Consider the following 25,104-nt stretch of genomic DNA (forward strand, 5'->3'; position numbering starts at 1 on the left):
AAAACAAAACCAGCCAAGAAAATCAAGCCCAAACAATTGAAAAAAAAATCAATGAATTCAAAAAATACTGGGACACCAACTCAAAGAAGCTTCAACATCACCTGAAAAACCAAAAATTTCATGTTAGATATACCAAGCAACAGCATGAGAGAGAGAGTAATTAGAAAAATTGCCACTCTAGCCTAATTTTTATATGTATAATAGACAACAACCTTGCAGCTTCGGTTGAGTTGGATCAACAAGAGGCAATTTAGAGTTAGACCCCCTTGCTCGCCTCGAAAGAAACGGGTCAAAATGAACCCAGAGAAATTTGAATTTTCTCTGGGTTGAATCCAAAGAAAATTCAAATTTCTCTGGGTTGAATCCAGAGAAATTTGAGAAATTCTTGGGACATGAGCTCCAAGACAGACCACAACCTTGCAGCTTCGGTACAGTTGGATCCTAATTTGGATGTTGAAGCTTCGTTGCAGTCTGCCAAGTACTTTCTAGAAACGTTTTCAAGCCTCAGCTGACCTTCCCTAAACCTCCCACTGTAAATTTCTCTGCCTTCCTGGACTCAACACTCCAGAGAAATTTGAAAATTTCTCTGGCCTCCTTGGCCTTTCATGGACTCTCCAGAGAAATTTCAAATTTCTCTCCCTTCCATATGCTTCTACCGACACATTTTCTGCAAGAATATCATAGCTCAGAACATTCAATATGAAATTTCATGAAACACATTAATACATACCAGTGGAAAAACCATTTTGCCACCCTAAACATTTCCAAGCAGTGTAAGGCATGGAACTTTCCCAGAACCCCATCAAGCTTTGAAAGTTGAGCATAGACCACAACACTAGGACTCACCCTTGCCTATAGCAAATATACATGACATTAGTACATAGAAAACCAGGAAAAACAACAGCAAGCCACCAATTCAATAGACAAAAAGTATTTTAAATTATGTAATTTTTTAAAAGCTTCATACCACCAGAGCACTTTGGTAAGTGGCAAATATGACCAGAGAATTTTCTGTCCAGAGAAATTTTCTCTAGAACCTCCCAGAGAATTTCTCAGAGAAAATTTACACGGTGGCCAAAATCTCAGAGAATTTCTCTAGACAAAAAATCTCTACAAAGAAAATGGGTTGGCTCTCTCTCTCTCTCTCTCTCTCTCATGATTTAATGAGAGATTGTTCAGGCCAAGTTCTATGTAATAGATTGAGTAGATGTAGGAGTTGATTCAATACACTGCACTTTTATACACATTTGCCCTATTGTTCTTCTTCGGGGAAGAATCTTCAAAATGGGAAATATAGTAATTGAGCTTGATGAAGAACTATACAAGATATGGAATGAACCAGTTAATAGAGGAAGATGGAGATTGAGGATGAAGATATATACATATATATATGTAGAAAGAGAGAGAGAGAGATTGCAATCTTCCCCAAAGCCTGCGTAGCATCTGTGTGTAGCTGAACATTCAATTCCTTGTAAATTTTCCCAATCTCGGTTGTAGATGGATTGAGAACTTTGTCCGTCGGTGACTGTGATTGTGCCGTGGAGCTTCTCTCCGTCGATCAAGCTCCGCGAGAACCTCCCTAAACCTTTCCACAGACACATCTTCCGACGACATGGCTCTCTCTCTCTGTGCGTGTTTAATCGTGGTGACGAGTGAGAGTAGACAAAAGGAAGGGGGCTGAATTTCTCTGTGATAGATGGGAGGACCTTAGACATCAAAAAATAATTTTGTGGATCTCTTCCTTTACGAAAAGTGGGAGAGGGACCCTAGACCAATTTTCCCTTTAAATTATAATTTTTTTTTTCTCACAACTATTAAATTAACTAAAGGAAAAAAAGCTAATTACTATTCCAAACATAATTTTTTTTAATCAAATTAAAATAATTTTAAAAAATTAAAAAATCAACTAAAATTGACTCCAAACGGGAGCAAAATACGTTGCGTGGTGAAGCTGAGTTCACCTAAAATTGACCGAATAGGAAGCGTGTGACAAGTCTTTGGGCATGGAGTGAAGGAATTGGAGGACCCTTTTATGTCCAAAAATTCAACCACATGACAAGCCCGGTTTCAGGGGAAAATTATTTTGTGGTTAAGGTACATCACGTGCCTCATATTTTTTTATTAATCATAAATTAACATGTCTTATTTTATTTTCTTCACTAAACGTGATCATGCCCACAGAAATACCAAATAATTTTTCATTTTATGAAAAATTATTAATGAGGTCTTGTTTGTTATAATCTAAAAAAGTCAAAAGATCACTATCATATCTAAATTCATATCATTTTATTTAAGTCACATCGCTTCTCCACTATATTAGTTTAAACCCAACTTATACCCCACCTAGGGCTATAAACGAGCTGAGCCGAGCCGAGTTTTAGTATGTTTGGACTTAATTATTAAGATTTTAACGAATTCGAGCTCAAGCTCGAGCTGAATAAAAATTTAACGAACTGAGCTTGAGCCGAGTTAACTTAGGTTCGACTCGAGCTCGAGTCTGTTCACGAGCCTTAACGAGCCAAAAAATTTATAAATTTATACTTGCATGTGAGACTAAAGTTACAATTAAAACTTTAATTATACAATTATATATACAATATAAATAAACATACTAAATTTTTTTTCATATTTTACTAAAATAATAATATCTGCTACCACTATTATATAAAATGTACTATTTATAGTTAACTATTATTTACATTTATATTTTTAAATATATTAATAGCATATTTCTCTTATTTTTTATACATATTTTTATATTATTTAATATATAAATAATAAATATTAAACGAGCCGAGCTTTGAAATATTTAGACTTATTTATTAAAAATTTAACGAGTTCGAGTTCGAACGCAAAAAAAAAAAAATAACAAATCGAGTTCGAACGAATTTTTACCGAGCCGAGCTCGAACCTGTTCACAAACGGCTCAGTTCATTTTCAGTCCTAACCTCACCTATATTTCATAAAAAGTAAAAAAATACACTTATTTAGAACATCTCAAACCACCCATTAACCTTAAAATAAATGTTATGTAGTCCTATCTTTTATTAATTATAATTTATCATGTCTTTTTATATTTTTCAATCATTCAAGGATTATTTGAGAGGTTCTAAATAAGTACACTTTTTGACTTTTTTATAAAATATGAATTAAGTTTGAAGTGATGAGGTAGAGAGTTGATGTGATTTAAATAAAATAATATGACTTAAATAAAATAATAATTTTTAAATTTTTTTGATTTTTTTTAAAAATATCAAACTTAACCTCAATATAAATTTATAAATTTCACCAAATTAATTATTGCCTCTGTTTGGCAAGTGATGTTGGAGGCTTTTTTGGCTATTTTAGCCACAAAAAACAAAATAGGCTATTTTAGCCATAACAAACAAAACATCACATCCAACCCATAATCATTACATTCTTCTCTCACAAAAAAACTCAAAAAAGCCAAAAAGTCAAAAAGTCCTTCCCAAACCAAGCTTTTAAGCCCAGACTAAAATAACCAAAAAAGCCAAAAAGCCAAAAAGCCAACCCACTTCCCAAACCAAGCCAATACCATTAGAACAACTCTTGAGGTTGTCCAAACCAACCAATAACTTCTCCGATTTGAGGGGTTCAATTGATTTGACAACAAGAGTATCATAACATATTTCTCTCAACTGCCAAGCGTAAATCATAATGAAGTCATCAAAATCTCAACAACCCTCATCTCAATATGAAAAGACAGTCCATCAAACAAATATATATGCGAAAGAAAATTTTAATATACTTTTTTAAAAAAGTGAATCATATGCATTTTTATTTATATAATTTTTTTAATTATAATATTATTTTAAATATAATTCATGTTGTTATAATTGGCATTATTTGGAAGAAAAATGTCTCGTAACTCAAATTTTGTGGCTCAAAAGTGGTTCAAATGGCTAAAACGACGTCGTTTTGGCCATTTTTATGTTGTTCTGTACTCAAAACGACGTCGTTTTGGCTATTTGAACCACTTTTGAGCCACAAATTTGAGCTACGTATCATTGTCGTATTTGGAAAGGATTAAAGTGACTATTTTAGCTACAAAAGACAAAGTCTCTGTTTGGAAAATGGGTTAGCTTTTTGACTTTTTGGCTTTTTTAGTTATTTTAGTCTGGACTAAAAAGTTTGGTTTGAGAAGGACTTTTTAGTTTTTTAACTTTTTCGGCTTTTTTTGTGAGAGAAGAATGTAATGATTATGGGTTGGATGTGATATTTTATTTTTTGTGGCTAAAATAGCCTATTTTGTCTTTTGTGGCTAAAATAACCAAAAAAACCTCGTTTAGCTCTTGCCAAACGGAGCCAAAATAGACAATTTTAATCACAAAAAACAAAACATCACATCTAATCCATAATCATTACACTCTTCTTTCACAAAAAAAATCAAAAAAACCAAAAAGTTTTTCCCAAACTAAACTTTTTAGTCTAGGTTAAAATAGCCAAAAAAATTAAAAAGTTAAAAAGTCAACTCACTTCACAAATAGAGGCATATTGTATTTAATTATAATATTTTTTTTTATAATTATAACTCAAAAAATTAAAATTATACAATATTTTTTTAATTATAAAACGTATATGGTAATTTCAAATTTCGATTTCATTGGAAGGTCTCTTAAAAAAATTATCTAGTAATTTTAGGATAAGTTTATGTGACACCATAGTTTAATATATATATAAGTTTATGTGACACCATAGTTTAATATATATATATATATATATATTTTTTTTTCAACATTCTAATTAGATTTATTAATTTGTTAATAAAGTTAATATATCACTTAAAGGATGGTCTTTGCTCCATCAATTTGAATTCTTAATTTTGTTTCACTATACTCTAAAGTGTAATTATATGCCAACTTGTCACAAGGGCTTTGGCCATAACTTAATATGATTACTTAAAATAGAGTTTGTTTGGAATGTGGGTTGATTTTTTGACTATTGGGGTTAAAAAGCCTCTTTTAGAATAGATTTTTTAGCATTTTTGACTTTTATGAGAAAAAAATAAATAATTATGAGTTAAATGTAACATTTTATTTTATTTGATTAAAATAATTAATTTTATCTTATATGACTATTTTAGCCCAAATTTGCTTCCCAAATGGACCCTATGTGATATTCAATATTTTTTTATTGAGATTTTTAGAAGATGGCTTGACAAATTTCAAGTAATAAATGATGTGAATTATTATTTCAAGACCACTAAGGTTTCGTTTGGTAACTTTTAGTTTTTGTCAAAAAATTATTATAAATTATCACATAAGTATTTTTATTTTTTTATATACCTTTTTGATAAAAAAATTATTAAAATAATATATTCACAAACGAGACATAAATAACCTTTCGAGTCTTGCCATTTGTAGCATTGGTTATAAAGTCATAAAGCTGGAGGATTGCTTATAAAATCTGATTTGTGTGGATCCCACAACTATGTGAGAGGTTTGGTAGAATATTTAATAATTCATTTGGGATCTATAGCATTTTTTATTTTTTATATGTTAGAAATTAATAATTAGAAGTAGTTAAAAATTCATTTGTCTGTTTTTCAATAATTAATTATTATTATTTTATTTAAATTATTTTTGTCATATAAATTGTATCAACTATTCTCGCACCATTTTTTTAATGCAATCCAATAAATTACACCAAACAATCCTAGAGTGCAATAATTATTTTTTAATAAATTTTGTTTTGACTTTTTTTTTATATTTTAATAGTTTTTTTTAAATATTTTTACGTTTAACTAAACTAGATATAAACTTAAAAAATAAAAGGCTATAGAATTTTCTTTTGACTTTTTTTGGTTTTTATTTTTTACTTTTTAAATCCTTAAACTTGAAAAGTAAAAAACAATCTAAAATTGATCTGTAGAAATGGGTTATTTGGATAAATAATTCTAAAAAGACTTTTTTGCAAAATTTCAAATCTTTAAAATAAAAAGTTTTTAAAAAAAATGAAAGAAAGCAATATACAAATAGGTGAATTACACTTTCCCACCGGCCGCTCAAGGCCCGGCTTGAAGCCCGATCCACCCGAAACCCAGTGTCATTTTTGATAGAAAAAAATAAAACTTTGGTGAAAAAAATAGAAAACAATTAAAAAAATGGACAGGCCTACCCAGGCTGCCCCAAGCTTGAAGTTTGGCCCACCAGCTTGCCCGAGACTTGAGTATCCCCTAGACCTGGGCCTAATTTTTTTACTCTTGGGCCAATCCAAATTTTGGCTAGAGCCCGCGTGGCCCGATAGTGAGCTTTGTTAGCCAAACAAGTTTGGCCGATTTTTTCTCATCCCGATTTTTTGCTCTCACAAGTGCTTTTGGATTGATATTGTAGTAGGAGGGGTTTGATAAGGTTAAACCATGTTCAATTGCATCTTGGGGCTGGAGGAGTATTTTAGAGGGTAGGGATTAGCTTTTGCTTGGGGTGAAATGGGTAGTGGGAACAGGGGATTAGATTAATCCCTTTGAAGACCAATGGATCCCTTCAGTTGATAACCCACAGATAGGGAAAGGCTTGTCTAATCATTTATCTTCACTTACGGTTTCTCATTTTATTGATTAGCAGAAATATGCTTGGCGATGGAATCTTTTAGTTGAAGGATTTAAAGAGGAATTTGAAAATAGAAACGGAAAAAGTAGGTGAAATGTCAATAAAACATGCCTATATTTCACCTAGTTTCACACACCTTTTCTCTTTCCCTTTTCAAATCCCTCTCCAAATCCCCCAACCAAACACAGCATTAAGATTGTTTTATCCAAAATGTTGCATTAAGCATATCCAAGGTATTCATGTGCCTGCTGAAAATGTACTTGATAAGTTGGTATGGAGTTATACAAAATCGAGGGATTATTTTGTCAAGTCCGATTATTGGCAGGCAATTGAACGTTTGATAATGCATAAGCAATGGGTAATGTCTCGAGATAATTCTCTTCGGTTATGGCTTTGGAAGCTCAAAATACCCCTTAAATGGGCTATATTTTTATGAAAATGTCTTCATAACATTTTTTTCAGTTGGACATCTGTTGAAATGGTGAAAGGTGTTGAATGATGCGCTATGTCCATGGTGTTTTAAGAAGGAGGAGACGCTAGAACATTTGTTTTTTAAAATGTCCTAATTCACTTAGGATTTGGAGAGGCAGCCAGTTAGGTTTGGATTTTTTCTATTGGAAAGCCTGTTTTAATTTTTACTTGGTTGGATGGAGAAAACAAGCTCAATATGTGCATTGCATTGGCCAACTTGTTGCTGTGCTTTGGGTCATTTGGAAGCAAAGAAATAATGCTATTTTTAAGGAGAACATATTGTCTTGTGAGCAGGCCGTTGCTTTAGCTAATGACTTGTTTGGTTATTTGTCTACAAGGCATGATGAACCAAAATTAGTAACTTGCCCAAGAGAGAAAATTGACATTGTATCAACTACTAAATGTCTACTTGCATCTGATGCTTGTTCTGATGTTTGTTACAATAACATAAAGTGCTAGTGAATGGTTCCTACAGACAAGCAAATGGATGTGCTGGCGTAGCATGGCTCTGTTACAATGCCAATGGTGAGCCGATAGCATAGTGAGCTTTTCAGTTGCAGCTCAAGTCAGCCTTTGAGGCGGAAGTGTGGGCTTGTCATCGAGCAATTCAGTGGGCAAACGATCAATGAATAAGTAAATTGGAAGTATGGATGGACTCACAACTTTTTGGTGGATGTTTTATATCATAGAGTTAGTCCTTTTTGGTCTGCTTCCACTTTAATAGTAGATATTAGGACATTAGTAAGTTTATTGATTATCTGGTTGTATGTAATTTTAGGCGACAGGAGGTTAAACAAGCACATGACTTAGCTCGTTTTGTAAATCATTCCCCACTTAATATATCTATAGATGGTTTGTTTTGCTTTCAAAAAAAAAAAAAAATGCAAAATCATCATTAATCTCTTGAATAGTAAAAAATGGTAAGCTGTTTTTTGTCGGGGTAGAGTTTACCAACACCATTTTTTTATTTATTTATAAAATGGATATGCAGATAAGCTATTCTAATATATCGATCCAGAAGTATTATCCTTTAGTACTTACAGCATATCTACAGGGAATCTCACTGCATTTATGTTGGGGCCTAAGATCATCTCCAACAGTGAACCAAACTTTGCATCAGATTTGAAATTTGGTGAAAAAGTCACTTTTTGGAGCTCTAATGATTTCACCAAATTGGTATCAAAATGAGAATGGAACAAAAAATCCATCAAAGTGAGAACAGGCACTAGATTTCACCATTTCACTGTGCGTTACCGTTGGGGTAGGCCAACCGGTCAACCAACCGGTTGTCCGACTGATTGACCCACCGGTCGACCGGTTTCCTTTCAAATAGTGGGTTCAAACCGGTCAAAAAAGGTTCAAACAGGTAAAAAAATAAAAAATAAAAAAAATTTTGCTCTTACTGATCGACCGGCCAATCGACCCTTCTCTTTTGATGCACGGTTGGAGTAAGCCATATCAAATTGGAAAAAATAGCTTTTTTTTACTCAAACTTGATGAAAATTTTGGTTAACCATTGGAGATGCTCTAACCTAAGGCCCCCACATGTTTCAAGTGCTAAAACATATTTTTGATCTCAATAAAAAAATTATGAAGACTCAAACATAAATTTTAAGCAAGAAATTTGAAAAACTTACCACTAAGGTTTCGTTTGGGAAGTGGGTTGGCTTTTTGACTTTTTTGGCTATTTTAACCTGGGGCTAAAAAACCTAATTTGGAAAAGACTTTTGATTTTTTTAGTTTTTTTTAATTTTTTATGAGAGAAAGAATGTAATGATTATGGAATTCGATGTGATATTTTGTCTTATTAAAATAAAAAATTTATTTTATTTTTTATAATTATTTTAACCAAAAAAATTTCAAACCTCACTTCCCAAACGGAGCCTAAATGAACCGCTGTTGGTCCAACACCATTGTTGTCACATGGTTGGCTCCAAACACCAATTGGGTGCACATGTATGCATCTATATAACAATAAAAACTAGTAATAGCTATACATTCACAAGTGGGTTGTACATGAATAGGCAGTGGACCCATATTGATAATGATGAAAACTACTAGAAAAATAAATATATTTACATATATTTTTTAAATCTCCCCCAATGAATATCTTATGTATGTATGGTACTTGAGGAACATATGTTTGAAAGTTGTTTTTGTGAATAACAACAAATGATCAAAGGCAAAAGAACAATCATGAAGTTGACTGAGTTCCAGCGACAGCTAACAAAATCATCATCAACATATGGGACTCTTTGATGTCCCAATAGTGTAAGTCCTATTTTGACAATTAAGGGAAAAAAAAGTTAATTTTTTTAATTTTTTTTAAATATATAAAAAATAAAAAAATTTGTGTGATTCAAATAAATCAATAAGTCAATAAATTATTTTTTTTTTTAAATCTAATTGTCAAAATAGACCTAACTTCACAATGTCATTTACCTTAATTTTATTCTTAACAAAACAGATTTGAAGTGGTCATTAATTAATCAACTATGAATTTGTTTGACATGTTTTTTGAGACTAAAATAGTCATATAAGATAAAATATGTTATTTTAGTTAAATAATACAAAATATTACATCTAACTTATAATCATTTTATTTTTTCTCTTATAAAAATTAAAAAATTTTTAAAAACTATCCCAAAAAAAAAAATTTAGCCTTAAGATAAAATAACGAAAAAGTCAAAATATCAAAAAATTAATCCACACCCTAAACGAGCTCTATATTTGTTATCAACGATCTACGAGTATACATTGCAAAACTTGGCCAAGGTTCAGATTCCAGCCCCTCGTTTGGGATAATTTATAAAAGTTAAAAAATAAAAAAAATTACTAATCCTGGAGGGCAAAATTGTATGAGAGAAGTTTGTGGGGGAGAAATTTAGAGGATAAAATTATTAGGAAAAATTACATATAAAAATTGTATGAGAGAAGTTTGTGGGGAGAAATTTAGAGGATAAAATTATTAGGAAAAATTACATATACCCTTCTCGAGGTTTGGCTAAATTACAGATACTCTCTGAAGTTTGAGAAATTACAAATTTTCTCCTGAATGTTATATTTGCATAACAAATTAGGGGGTAATTTGTTATGAAATATAAACCTCAGGGGACAAATTATTATAAAAATACAAACCTCAGGGGGCGGGATGTAATTTTCGAAACCTCAGGGCGATATTTGTAATTTAGCTAAACCTCAAGGGAGGTATTTGTAATTTGTCCCAATTATTATTTGGTCCTTTAAATTCAATTATTCAAAAAATAAAAACTCAATAAGGATAGAGTGGTCATTTTGATTTTATTACAATATTTTATTACACGTCTTTTCATAAAAAATTTAAAAATTATCCAAAACATTTGATTTTTTTTTTCTACTTTTTTGGTCATAAAGTGTACTTATGGGGTGTTTTGGAAAGTTGGTAAAAAACTGACTTTTGACTTTTGACTAAGCTTTTTAGCCTTTTGGAAAGTGATTTGTAAAGTTGGTAAAAAGTTGACTTTTTGCTCTTTAGTTTAATATTTATTTATAGTGTCAAATCAAATTAAAATTATCAAAATATCCTTACCCAGCATAAGAATTTTTTTTTTAATTTTTTTTTCATAGGTCTTAATTTGTAATTTTACACCTGCGTTTTTAGCACTTGCCAAACCAATTTTCTGGCCTTTTTGGCACTTGCATTTTTGGACATTTTGTTCTTGGACATTTTGTCAAAAAACGTGGCTTTTGCTATGTTCCCAAAATGGCACTATGCAGCACATTCCAAACAACCTATAACATAATTTAGGATTTATTTAAGCTTCGTTTGGCATTGACTAATATAGTCAATTTTTTGTATTGAGACTTTTTTAGCCTGCCTTTTTTATTCTTGTTTGATTTAGATTTTTTAATTTTTTGACTTTTGTAAAGGAAAAAATATAATGATTATGGGTTGAATGTGATATTTTATCATATTAATTTATTTAGCCTATTTTTCATTTGGTACTTTTTTAAACCCTAAAATGATAGCTAAACCAGAGATTAAAAACTCAATGTTAAATTTTGAATTATTTTATCATAGAAAATAATAAGGTTAAAAAAGGGTATGGGTATGGGTATGGGTATGGATATGGGTATGGGTATGGGTTGGGTTTGTTTGGGATAAACTAAATACGTACACTTTTTGATTTTTTATGAAATATGAGTTGTGTTTGAAGTGATGTGGTAAAGAGATGATGTGACTTAAATAGGATAGTGACTTTTTAACTTTTTTTTGATTATGCTTAAACCAATATAAGTAGATATGTACGTTTTTGAATAATCATATGGAAAAAAAATATATTTCGAAAATAGAAGAAGGATTCACTTCAGGTTCAATTTTAGACTATAGGGCACTGTTTAGGTTTGAGAAGTCTACCACAGATCATATTTCGATAATCTGAAATATTTATTTTGTCAGGTACTTTGTGTATTTTGTTTGTAAAAAAATTAAATTAATTCGATAATTGTAACTTGTTCATTTTTTTACTAAAAAATAGGCAACAATTGTATTTTAAAAAATAAATCAAATATTTTTTAGTGACAAACACAATAAATTGAACAAGTTATAATTGTCGATTTTTTTTGTTTGATGAAATATACGAAATATTCAACAAAATAAATGATTCAAATCATTAAAATAAAACCCGTGATGAATTTCACAGGCCCAAACAATAGAATCCTCCTCCTTTAAAATATTTCTAACATTTTTATATTTTTCACACAAAATTTAAATTTAAGAGAAATCAAATCTATTAAATAATATTCAAAGCAATAATAAGATGGGAGGAAAAATAGTTTCACGCGAATGACATAGGTTTTGTTTGGGTTGGATTCACTTTTTATTTTTTTGACTATTTTAATTTAAGATTAAAAAACACTACAACAAAAAACACATTTGGCGACCCACAAATTTCGTCGCCAAAAGAATTGGCGACAAAGTATACAATTGGTTGCCAAAGTCCTGTCACTAAAAGTATTGGCGACGAAATCAGAAAAAGTCACCGTATGTAGACATTTAGCGACAAGCAAAATTGGTCGTCAAAAATCATATATTTTGTCGCTATAAAATTACAATTTGTTGCTAAAAGGTTAAAATTTGGATAGGCTATGTAGTTTTAGCGACAAATAAATGCGTCGCCAAAAGTATTATTTAACGACAAAATTAATTTGGTCGCTAAAAATCACGTTTTTAGCGACAAGTAAGTTTTGGTTGCTAAAATTCCTAGAATAACCACTAACTTTTAGCGACGAAAACACCACCTGTTACTAAAAATTCACTACACAAATTTTGATTTTAATAATTTTCCTGTTCAAAATAATCCAAAACACCTGCTTTCCTGTGCACAATATATACACAAATGTAATGTAAATAATAATACACCTGTGCAAGACATTCACACTAATTCAAAATTAAAAGCTATGAAAAATCCTAATAAACATAATTACAATTCTCTGACAATCTAAAACATGCATACCAAGGTACTTACAAACTACTAACATCAAACCCATAAATACATTACCAAATCCTATGTCAAAATATTTTCAAAAACACAAAACTAAATATTTTGATGCTAAATCATTTACCAAAATCCTATGTCAAAATATTTCCAAAAACACAAAATCAAATCTTCTGATGCAACCCGAACTGTTTTCCACCATTGCCAATCTGTCACATGAAAAAAGAAAAAACAATATTAGATTGACAAAAAAAAAAAAATTGATATGAATTTCATAATTTTGATTTTAATTTTATTACGGGAAGTCCAATCGAGTGCTGTTTGCTCATACAAGTCTATTTAGGCTTGAACAAGTTGCCCGTGCCAAGTTTCGGTGGTTTCAATGGTCATTTTTCAATTTCGGCCTCCGAACGAGCCTTTTAAGTCTTGTGTTTTACATTTTTTCTTGTAATTTTCTAACCGAAAATCTAATCGAGGTTCCATTTGTTTCTACAAGTCTATTTAAGTTTGAACAAGCTGTCCGTGCCAAGTTTTGATGGTTTCGGTGGTCATTTTACAATTTCAGCCCCCGAATGGGCCTTTTAAGTCTTGTGTTTTACAATTTTCCTTCTAATTTTCTAACAGGAGATCCAATAGAGGTCCCGTTTGTTCCTACAAGTCTATTTAGGCTTGAAAAGGTTTTCCGTGCCAAGTTTCAGTGGTTTCGGTGGTCATTTCGATATTTCGGCCCCCGAACGGATATTTTAAGCCTTGTGTTTTACATTTTTTCTAGTAATTTTCTAACCAGAAATCCAATCGAGGTTCCGTTTGTTCCTACAAGTCTATTTAGGCTTGAACAAGTTGTCCGTGTCAAGTTTCGGTGGTCATTTCACAATTTCAGCCTCCAAACGGGCCTTTTAAGTCTTGTGTTTTACAATTTTCCTTCTAATTTTCTAACCGGGGATCCAATCGAGGTCCCGTTTGCTCCTACAAGTCTATTTAGGCTTGAACAAGCTATCCGTGCCAAGTTTCGGTAGTCATTTCGCAATTTCGGCCCCCAAACGGGCATTTTAAGTCTTGTGTTTTACAATTTTCCTTCTAATTTTCTAACCGGGGATCCAATCGAGGTTCCGTTTATTTCTACGAGTCTATTTAAGTTTGAACAAGTTGTCTGTGCCAAGTTTTGGTGGTTTCGGCGGTTTCGATGGTCATTTCGCAATTTCAGTCCCCGAACGGCCCTTTTAAGTCTTGTGTTTTACAATTTTCCTTCTAATTTTCTAACAGGAGATCCAATAGAGGTCCCGTTTGTTCCTACAAGTCTATTTAGGCTTGAAAAGGTTGTTCGTGCCAAGTTTCGGTGGTTTCGGTGGTCATTTCGAAATTTCGGCCCCCGAACGGGTATTTTAAGTCTTGTGTTTTACATTTTTTTTACTAATTTTCTAATCGGAAATCCAATCGAGGTTCCGTTTGTTCCTACAAGTCTATTTAGGTTTGATCAAGCTGTCCATGCCAAGTTTCGGTGGTTTCGGTGGTCATTTCACAATTTCGGCCCCCGAACAGGAATTTTAAGTCTTGTGTTTTACAATTTTCCTTCTAATGTTCTAACCGGGGATCCAATCGAGGTCCCGTTTGTTCCTACAAGTCTATTTAGGCTTGAACAAGCTGTCCGTGCCAAGTTTCAGTGGTTTCGGTGATCATTTCGTAATTTCGACCCCCGAATGGGGTCCACAATCCCACATAAACTTGGGGGACACTATCCTCTCTTTTCCTTCCTTATTTCCTAATTTTCTTTGCCATTTCTTCTTTTATTTCCTCACTCATTTTTGAGTCATCACCACCCCCAATACACATACCCTTCCCTGAAGTCCTTTTCTTTTCTATTTTATTGTACACTTTGTTGCATCTCACAATATTACTCAGCTATCAGTTTTGCATGCAAATAACATTATGTTTATCCAACACCATTATATAATGCTATCTAGTGAGAGAGCAGTGATTATAACTATGTTAGATAAGAGGACTACATGATGATAAACAACCACAAAAATCCACCAAAGCAGTTACAATCTTCAAAGTGAGCAAAAGTACCTTGCATATTACTGCAATGTTAATGGCATCCGAAGGTCGAAGATCAAAGCTAACATTCTCCGTTTCATTACCCAACTGAGATTTAAAAAAAAAAAAAAAACTTTATCAGTTAAATATTACTATTAAAGCAAGTTTTATGGAAAATATTAGTTAAACAAAATACAAGCTTGTAACAGGAATATGCCTTTGTGAGGTATAACTGAGCAAAATATGCTTCATGTACCCTCTTGGTGACTCGAACAACCTTCACCTGCATAAGAAACAAAAAGTTATATCAAATGAAGGTCTTACAAAAGAGAAATCAAGGTATAAAAAGATAGAGGCATTGCTAATCATGAGAAGTAATAAAAGCAAATCCAAACTTACTGCATAGCCCATCTTGTCAACCATCTGCTTTACAACTTGATACATAGTGGGCCTAGCCTGAAAAGTCATTGACAATTGGTATGTTTTAAGTTAACACAATAATTTAGATGGGAAAAAAAAGTTTCCAAAATGAAATACGACAACTTGTTAGTCAGAGCTCGTATATCTCATTAAAATATCAAGATTTTAAAATATCTCATTAAAATACCGTCAAACACATTTAACTTCTTGTATAGAGGGTGTACTTGGGGAGAAGGGACACTGAGCAGAGATTACAAACCACTGCAATCAGTATGCTGCGGTGGACCTGCTTGTAGTTGATATTTTCTGCAATATCTCACTTTTAATTCACATTCCAGTAATGTAGCACATACCCTTCACTATACAAAATGCCTTTTCTTCTGGTTCTTGTGTTCAAACATGGGAATGGGTAGGATTTAGACAAATAGAAAGGTTTCAGTGACTGCAATGGTGCAACTAACGAATGTATTTTGGACTCTTTTTAACTCTAAAATTAGACATTAACCATATAGAGGGAAACATAAAACTTAAACCTTCATCTCTGCAATACAGAGTAAACTCATTCCCCATGTAGTGTACACAACCAAAGACCAACAAGAAAATAATAAAACAAAAATAACATGTGATTTTTGGCAACGCAAAATATACATATTAGCCAGAATGAGATACACAAAACTTTTGTGACTAATAAACACACACAAATTTCATCAACAAAATTGTTAGTTATATTCTAACACAAGCACAAATCACTAGTCCCACATAAATCAATTTATAAGAATATTCTTCTAACAAGAAAACTATTATTTATATATATGTGTACGTACCTTATCGGGATGAAGATAGACTTTGTCTCTGAAGAGAAGAACAACACTGGCCTCATCAAGAACACGGGTGAAAGCAGCGACTGAGTGTTCCTAGAAATCAAATAATTGTAGTATTTCAAATAATTCATGTACAATTACAGTCTCTCACTGAAAACACAATAACTGAAATACATGGAGTGACAAATACTAAAAAATGATTAATCAAAGATCCTAAAATTACTATATATACATACTTCCACAACTTCAATTTGTAGATAAACACAAAAAACAAACCCACCAAGAAAACTAAATTACATTCTCCTAAATTGTATTTGAGTCCAAAATTCTCCTAAATTATATTCTCAAAGATCCAAAAGTTAAAAAAAAAATGGATCTAATAAACAAAATCACAGTAGGCCATCATTGATGCATTTTATCGAACATTTGACAGACAAGAAAAATGGGATTTGAACTCTAATGAGAGAAAACAGACATCACAACAACACCTCTAAAAAAAATTCTAAAAAGGCACTTGGCAAGAAAAAAAATCAATTAGGGCATAGAAATTGCAATTTATAGGGCAAAGAGAGAGAAGCACAATTTGTCAACAGAAAAAATAAGAAGCTGAAGAAGGGGGGAGAAAACTAGGGTTTGGTCAAGTTCTCCCCCTCTGGCGGTTACTACCCAGTCCCCCCTTCCGTCGACCCTTAACCTACGGCCACGCCTAACAAACCCACGGCCACGCCCCTCCCTACCTCATCTACGCCAAACACCTCTACCGTTCTCGCCATTCGTTGCCTAGCTGATGCTTGACAATCGTTTGGGTATGCTATTTGGACTCTTGAAGTCTACTACTTAGATGTTGAATGAGAAGAGAAGAGAATAGATGAGTGGGTACTGTCACGCCCCAAACTCGCCCCTAGAAGTTTGGCAACGAGACTGGCCAGTAATCCTAGATTACCGCAGGCCTTGCTATACAAAACATAAATAAAGGGGCTCGCGGAAGCGAAAACGAATAACCATGGTCCAAAGAGCTGTGCGTAAATATGAACAAGTATTTACATGCCAAAAAGGTGTTAATTTACCCACTTACTGTACATCACATGCAATAAAAGATCATATACAACACATAGGCAAAAGCCACAGATACAACACGACAAAGCTCACAAAACGGCCTTCCAGGCCTAGCCCCGGCTCGGAGCACACAAAACACTTGTTAGGCTTCAAAACAGCGGCTCGGCTCGAGAACCCGCCTAGGCTTGACTTCCAGAATGCTCACCTATAATACATAATTACAAACAATGAGCTAGAGCTCAGCAAGTAACATAACAGTAAAGAGGTTAGTGAACGAAGTCCGACATTTTCATAAATCCACAATAAATCAATCATAAACATATATCAGTCATCAGTCATCATAAGAACATACGTAATGGCATACTCCACAGAACCTTTCATAACAGTCTATCAGTCAACAGTCTACGAGATCTCGTAACTAGTCATGGGCTTGTCCTTCCATGCCGTTCCCCATGACTCATGACGCATGGGCCTGCATGTTCCCGCCCCCATGACCCAACTATCTATGGATGCCATACTAGATTCGCAAATCAGGACATTCATTCACGGAAAACATTCTCATTTCAAAGCATAGCATAACGTAATACATTTAAAACATAGTTCATAATAACATATCTTTACAGAAATGTTACTCACAGAGGGTTTCCGAAACCGAATGCACGGTCTTCAAATCTTGACCTGCAAATATCAACATGTCATACATTTCTCAATACACATTATCATTAAATCCTGTAATTCATGCACTTCATTCTTTCTTTTACTTCATTTCATGTTCATTCTAATCTTTCTTTACTTTGATTCATACTCATTTCATGTTCATAAGATGATAAATGATGCAATTAACATGTTAAAATCAAGTCTGCAACTTCCCTAAAATTTTCTTGAAAAAGGCCTTCCCGCTCGAGCGCCACTTTGGCCGCTCGAGCGTACTGTAAAAAGTCCCAAAACTGCTGGGAGGCTGTTTTCACCGCTCGAGCGGGCTTCCCTCCGCTCGAGCGTACAGAGCAAAAATCCGAATTTCTGGTTCTTCTTCCAAGCTTCATTCTCCTCTTTACAAAATCACTTTCCACATTTATGAAATCCAAGACCCAAAACACTTAAAACCTATCTTAAATCAACATCAAAACTTCAAATCAAAACCCATATGGAACAATAGAAGTTCAAATCTTGGAGTAAAATAGAAAATCATAAACTTGAGCATAAAAGCTTCATTCTTAAATCCATGGAGGTTCTTCCTCAAAATATGACAAATATAACCATAAATCATCTATTCATGCCATGCATGCTCAAATTAAACATATTTCCCCTTTCAATCCTCTTATTTAACACGAGATCATTGATGTAACAACCTTATTCTAGGAAATTAGAGGGGAATCCTTACCTTAATCACTTAATTGTAGAAGATTTAGCTTGACTCTCTCTTTCCTCCTCTTCTTCCCCTTTCTCACGAATTCTCTCTCTCTCTCATTTCCAGATTTTTTTTCTTCTCTTTTGCTTTTGAGTCAAAGAGTCAATAAAGGCCCTTATACTTATCTATATATCATTTATAAACAATTATACCAAACTTTGAGCCAAACATGGCCTAACGAAGCAGACGAAATTCAGTTCTCAATTTATTTTCCCAAATGGCTCTAAAAATTCCCGGTATCACATAGGCGTGCTCAATTTCGTTTTCTGAACCCATTACGGTCATCAATTTCAGTCCCGAAGTCGTAATCTCAACAGGCATTTTCTAAGTTCAACAGATAATCTTCAATTAAATCATACTAACACATAATTAATCACTGGTAATCATCGTATACGGTTCTGGGTCGTTACAGGTACCGTTGATTGTCACCGCTGCCGAATCAGTTTTGCTATACCGTCGAAGTGTGCACAGAGAGAGAGATTGAAACCCTACCCTTCCCTTCTATTCCCTTTTGAATTCTCTATCTTCTCCCTCTCTTCTCGTTTTCCTCTGAATACAATGAGATGAGGCTTGGGTGTGTTTATTCAGTAAAAAGGTCGGTCCAGTCTTAAAAAAAAAAAAAAAATTGAAAAATGCAAAACAACGTAGTTTCGTTTGCTAATTTATTTGCGACAAAAATCATTCTGTCGTCATAGGTACCGTTCATCTTTTCCGCGACTATTTCATTTCTGTCGCCAAAACTTTACAATCGGCGACCAAAATTTCGTCGCTAAATGTTAATTTGGTTGCGAAAATATTTTTGGCACTCCTGCCCAAAAAATTAAGTTGGCGCCAAACCTTTTGGCGACTAAAAATATTAACTCGTCACCAATAGTGTAATTTTTGGTGACAAACAATTATATTGTCGCCAATTATGTAAAATTGGCGACTAATTTAAGTTTGGTTGCTAAAAAACGTCACCAAAAATGTTTTTTGTTGTAGTGAAATCTCGTTTGGATATTTTTTTTAATTTTTATGAGAAAAAAATAAAATAATTATAATTTAGATATGATGTTTTATTTTATTAAATTAAAAATTTTATTTCATCTTTTTTATAATTAAAATAATCAAAAAAATCTCACATACCAAACGAATGCATTTGTTTTTTGTTTGGCATTTGTTTTTCTTCACAAAATTACGACAAAGTTAGGTGGTACCATACCAACTAATATAGACGTCAGCATTTGTTTTTTTTCAACTAATATAGACGTCAGCATTTGTTTTTTTTTTCACAAAATTATAGTATAATCTTAAACAATAGTGATAGAGTGGGTGTTTGGGAAGTTGTTATTTTAATAGGTTATTTTAATTTTTAACTATTTTAATATGTTAAAGTTTTTGTGTTTGAAAAGATGATTAGATTTTTTTGTAGTTAGATATGATGTTTGTGAGAGAAAAAATGAAATAATTATGAATTTAATGTGACATTTTATCTTATTAATTATTTTAATCTATTTTATCTTTTAGTACCATTTTAATCCAAAAAAAAAAAAAAACTAAGCCTGCGTTTGGTTGTGTTTTGTAAATGTGATTTGAGAGTATAAGTTGTATTTTGAGTTTGTGAGTTGTGGAATTATGATTTGAGTGTAGAAAATTTGTTTGGTTATGGTTTTTGAATACAGTGTTGAATTGAGTTTTGAATTGAGTGTGGAATTGAGTTTTGAAAGTTTGATTTGACATGTGAAGTAAGAAAATTTCTTTGGTTACGAGTTTTGGAAAGAGTTTTCAAAACTTAATTCAAATTATTATAACTCATAACAAAACACACTACTTTCACACTATTGAAAATTCTGATCAATACTCATAACCAAACTCTTTTTAAAATTCAATTAAAAAAAATTATTATTAACAAAAAATAACATTAATCAATTTTTTAATTGAAAATACTACAAAGGAAATAATTTTTTTCAAAATAAATATTCAAAAAATTCAAATCATAAATATTTAAATAATCTAAAAAATTTAATAAGTAAAAAATTAAAATAAATATTCAAAAAATTTAAATCGTAAAAATTTAAATAATTTAAATATTCAAAAGTTTTAAATTTAAAAACAACTCTACACTCAAATCGTAACTAAACACATAAAACAAAACTCAATTAAGAAATTATTTTTAAAACTCATAACCAAACGCATAACTCGAAACTTCATACTACTTTCACAACTCTACACTCAAATCGTAACCAAATACATAACAAAAAAAATTAAAATATTTAAAAATATTTTTATAAAATAGAGTTTGAATTTATTTTTATAAAATATTTTAAAATTAAAAAAATTAAAATCGTAATATTTTGAAATTAAAATATTTAAAAATATTCAAAAAATTAAAAAATTAAAAAAATCGTAACATATTTAAATATTAAAATATTTAAAATCTTAACAAGATTAAAATATTGATTTGAATTGAGTTTCGAAAAGAGTTTTGAATTATGTGTTTGGTTATGAGTTTTGAAAAGTAATGATTATGTTCTGAATTAAGTTTTGAGAAATGAGTGTAAATTATGATTTGAAAGCGCTAAACAAACAACACACTCAAATCAATTGGTAGAATTATATTTTGAGAGGCTTACCAAACGGAGCCTGAGTTTGTGGGTTGTAGAACTATAATTTAAGTGTAGAAAATTTGTTTGGTAATGGTTTTTAATTTGAGTGTAGAAAATTGTGTTTTGAAGATGTATTTTGAATTAAGTTTTAAAAGTTTGAAATGACATGTGAAATGTGAAAATTTGTTTGGTGATGTGTTTTGAAAATAGTTTTCAAAACTTAATTCAACCAATAATTTGTCATCAAACACACAACTCATTTATCGATATCCATATTTTTTCTCAACAATAATAACCAAACTATTTTTAAAATACTGAAATTAAAAATTGATTTTTTTTTTCAAATTTTTTTTTTGTAATTTTTTTGAATAATTGTTTTTTCGAAATAATTTTTTCATTTTAAAATAAACCTATGTCAATTATTTTCTACCAATTAATTTTTCTATCAATTCATTTGTAAAATACGTTTTTAATTTTTTTCTAACATTTTGTTAAAGTCAACAACTTTTGAAAATACATATTAATAAATAAGGAATAAATACACTAGATTTAATATTTTAAAATACAAATCATAACGTAAATCTTACAAAACATTATCAAATTTTTTTCCATTTATTACATGTTATGAATTTCTTCCAGATGTGGTAACAGAAATGCAATGCATTATTATACCCGTTGAGCTCATATAATTGTGGGGATTAACATACGAAATGACTATTATGCCCCTCTTGACTTAAATGGAAAGTGGTTACATAGAACAAAATATAAAGGGTAAGATAGTAATTTCACTTACTTACTACCTATCCCCTATTGTTTCATAGCTGTGTGTTCAACACTGAGGTAAAGAAAAAGGAGAGGCCGCAGCTGTGTACTCAGTACACGGATGTGATATCATTAAAAAAGTAATAATATTAAAAACAAATAATATTTAACAAATAAGAAGTAAATAAAAAAAAATACAACATGAACCTTTTGAACCTCACCATTTCTATTAAATCTGAATCTCATTCCGTTTACCGCACCAACTTCACCATCTCAGAAACACCTTCTCCAGTTACGTCAGAAAACAAAAATTAGAGAAATAGAGCATATCCACCATCTCATCAGGTCCTCCTTCTCCACTTCCATAATTTACAGGTTAGTTTTGATGCCAGTTCATTTTCATATTAGCTTCAGACATTAGCTTCAGAGGGAGTGAGGGAGGGGAAGAGGAGGACAACCGGGCAGTCATCCCACCGGTCTACCGGGCGGTCATCCCACGGGACATCCGGCCGGTCATCCCGGCCCAGTCACCATTCCACCTCCGTATTTGTTGGCTTTGTTTTATATCTGTTCCATTTTCATCTATTATATTTTCTAATTTCTGTTCTAATTTTGTCACACTATCATTTATTTTTCTGATTATCAGTTTCTAAGCTATAATAAACTGTATGAAACCAACCCAATATAAATGAGAAATATCATTCCCTATGATTTTTTTTTTGTATAAAAATCTGTTTCTATGGCATCTGCCTAATTAAATTTTGTCACCAAATTTTTTTACATTTATTTTTTACATAAAAATAAGTTTGTATGCACAAAAATGTACTAATGGTTGATATATTTTTCATACATTTTTCTTACCTCTCATATGTTTTAATATACAATTTTCTTTCACTTTTGCAGTCATCATGCCAAGAACAATCATGCCAAGAATAAAACGAACCAGGCCCGAACTTGGTGAATCCTCAAACCCTGTACCACCACCACAGCAACAACATGATGGCTATCCAACTAATGATTTTGCAACATATCATCATGAACAAGCCTATGAACATTTCATTACTCGACCAATTGTTACGGGGAGAAACGTAAAACTACCTTCTCAATATGATTCACTCTTACTTGACAAATTAGATACAATGGGATGGTTACCATTAAATAATTTACCAAATAAGATATATCCCCGTCTTCTACGATTATTTTATGTTCACTTGACACCGGGTGACCAACAAAATGAACCGTTCCGTCTTACCTCTTATGTTAAGGCGGAAAGAATCACTCTCTCTCTCTCCATCGTTTTGCACAAATTATTGGAGTCGAAACATGAGATTTACAATGTTATTTTCAAAATGAGGCCGCATTAGAAAAAATTGTTGATGATGTCACTTAGATTTATACCACAATTTGTGACAACCGATTTAGCGGCACTAATTTACAAGTCAGCCATTTAAAACCTCACCTTCGTATTCTCCATCGATAGATAGTTGAAAATATCACTCCCAAAAAAGGACATTATAATAGTGTTTCATGTTTTCAAGTTTACTTGTTATATTGTTTTGAAATTGGACAAAAATTAGATTTATACTTTATATTACTAAAAGAAATGATGCTTGTAAAATTGGATAGTCTGAGTGCCCGGTCACTACCTTTTGGAGTTTTGTTAACCATAATTTTCAAAGCCCATGATGTGAACCTTGAAGGTGAAGGATGGATCAGAATCACTTCACCAATTTCTGAGTATACACTGACCCGAGCTGGTGGTGCTGACACCTTGATGGGCTCTATTAATCTTGAAAATGAACCAATACCTGATGAGAAAGAACCCAATGACAATGCCATGCCACCAAATGAACAACCCCATTACTGGACTGATTATTTAGCCTTGGAACAAGAACGGTACAATCAATGCCTACAATGGGAACAACAAATGGCTAATCAGCTCAATACATTGGGTACTCGGTTCAATGAATTTGGTACTCGGTTCGATGAAATTGCCACCGCTCAGAACTCACTAATTCATCAATTTGGTGAGTTTCGTGTAGACTAAGAGAGACATGTTGAACTGACAAGGAATCGCATTGATCTGATTGACCATCGAGTCACTCAGCTGTACCATCAGCAATTCCCTCCACCTCCAACACCACCTGATAAGGATGCTTAACTTGTTTAAAAATCAAGTAAAATGGTTCACAAATATGGTGGTTATATTTTTTTCCCTTTTTTTGTTTTGGTTATTTATTTGGTGAGTTTTGTTGTGATTGTTTTACTTTTGTTATTTTGTTATAAACTTTTCTATTCACGTAATGAATAACAACGAGGTTTTTTTTTTTGAATCATTTAATTACATGGTTGTCACAGCCGAAACTTGCCCCTATGAGTTTAGCACCGTAACCGGCCAGTAATCCGAAATTACCGAAGGCCTGCTTAACAGTCAAACAGAATTACAGAGTGCAGGGGCTAGCGGAAGCCAATACAATAATTAAAATATGTCCAATGAACTGTGGCAACCTATATGCAAAAAGAATTTTCATATATATACACATTAATAACAGAACAGTCTATACATAGATGTACAATATATGCAATCATTCAAGACAGAGACCTGATCCCTATTAGGACAGTACAGTACAGTAACATTCAGTCTATACAGATTATAAACAAAAAGGGGGAAATCTAAAACTCCCCAAGCAACCTCAGCTTGAACAGATCAGGAACCTCGAAGTGAGGCACAAAGGTTGGCTTGACAAAACTGGAGTTTACCCTGACGCTTCTAGCAAGGGTCCGGTGCCTGTACACCTACATATATATATGAGCAATGAGCTAAAGCCCAGTGAATAACATAATACATAAAGAGGTTAAGAATGAATATCCTTTTAATATTGAAAACAGTCAATTGATTTAGTGTATCAGTCATTCAGTCAGAACAGTCATATGTGGTACACCTATTAGCAGAACAGTACAGTAAACAGTAGGTCTTGAAAGATCGAACAGTCAATGCTAGCCATCACATTAATAAACAGTAGTGATTCCAACATGGGAACCGACAGAGATCTCTGTAACAGTAACAGTAATAGTAGTTGCTAAGGATGCCACAATACAGTTCAGAATAGAGGACAAACATTCATTCAGTTAACAGTAAACAGTTCAGAAAGCAGTTCAGTTAATCATTCAGAAAATATTCATTTTCGAACATATCTTTACAACATTGCTACTCACAAAGTTCTGGGCTACAGGTAAGCTAGAATGCGTCATCGGATATCAACCCTACACAGTTACAAAGTGAACACACACTAAGCTACACAGTTGGGAAAATAGTAACTTAATCCCTATCTTGACTCGGTGTGGTTCTATATCAATATCCTCATTAAGATGCTTTAAACTAGGCCTAAGAATGTCTAGAATGGAATGAGGATGCAAAGATGCACTTTAAAAACATTTTCAGAAAACAGAGTTCCCGCTCGAGCGTAACTTACCCCGCTCGAGCGAACATGCAAACAAAAG

At 32.4% G+C, this 25,104-nt stretch overlaps 1 long non-coding RNA gene across 1 annotated transcript; it reads right to left on the bottom strand.

Annotated features, from left to right (window-relative positions):
- Positions 1 to 12,393: 12,393 nt before the first annotated feature.
- On the bottom strand, positions 12,394 to 15,009 carry LOC114286652 (uncharacterized). The gene is made up of 4 exons (XR_014329025.1): positions 14,951 to 15,009; positions 14,769 to 14,834; positions 14,585 to 14,659; positions 12,394 to 12,726 (listed from the first exon to the last, which is right to left on the bottom strand). It is a non-coding gene; the product is annotated as an uncharacterized LOC114286652 (long non-coding RNA).
- Positions 15,010 to 25,104: the final 10,095 nt, after the last annotated feature.

Source organism: Camellia sinensis, chromosome 5 (assembly GCF_055761805.1).
Source record: "Camellia sinensis isolate YWXY chromosome 5, ASM5576180v1, whole genome shotgun sequence".
In the NCBI taxonomy this organism is placed as follows: Eukaryota; Viridiplantae; Streptophyta; class Magnoliopsida; order Ericales; family Theaceae; genus Camellia; species Camellia sinensis.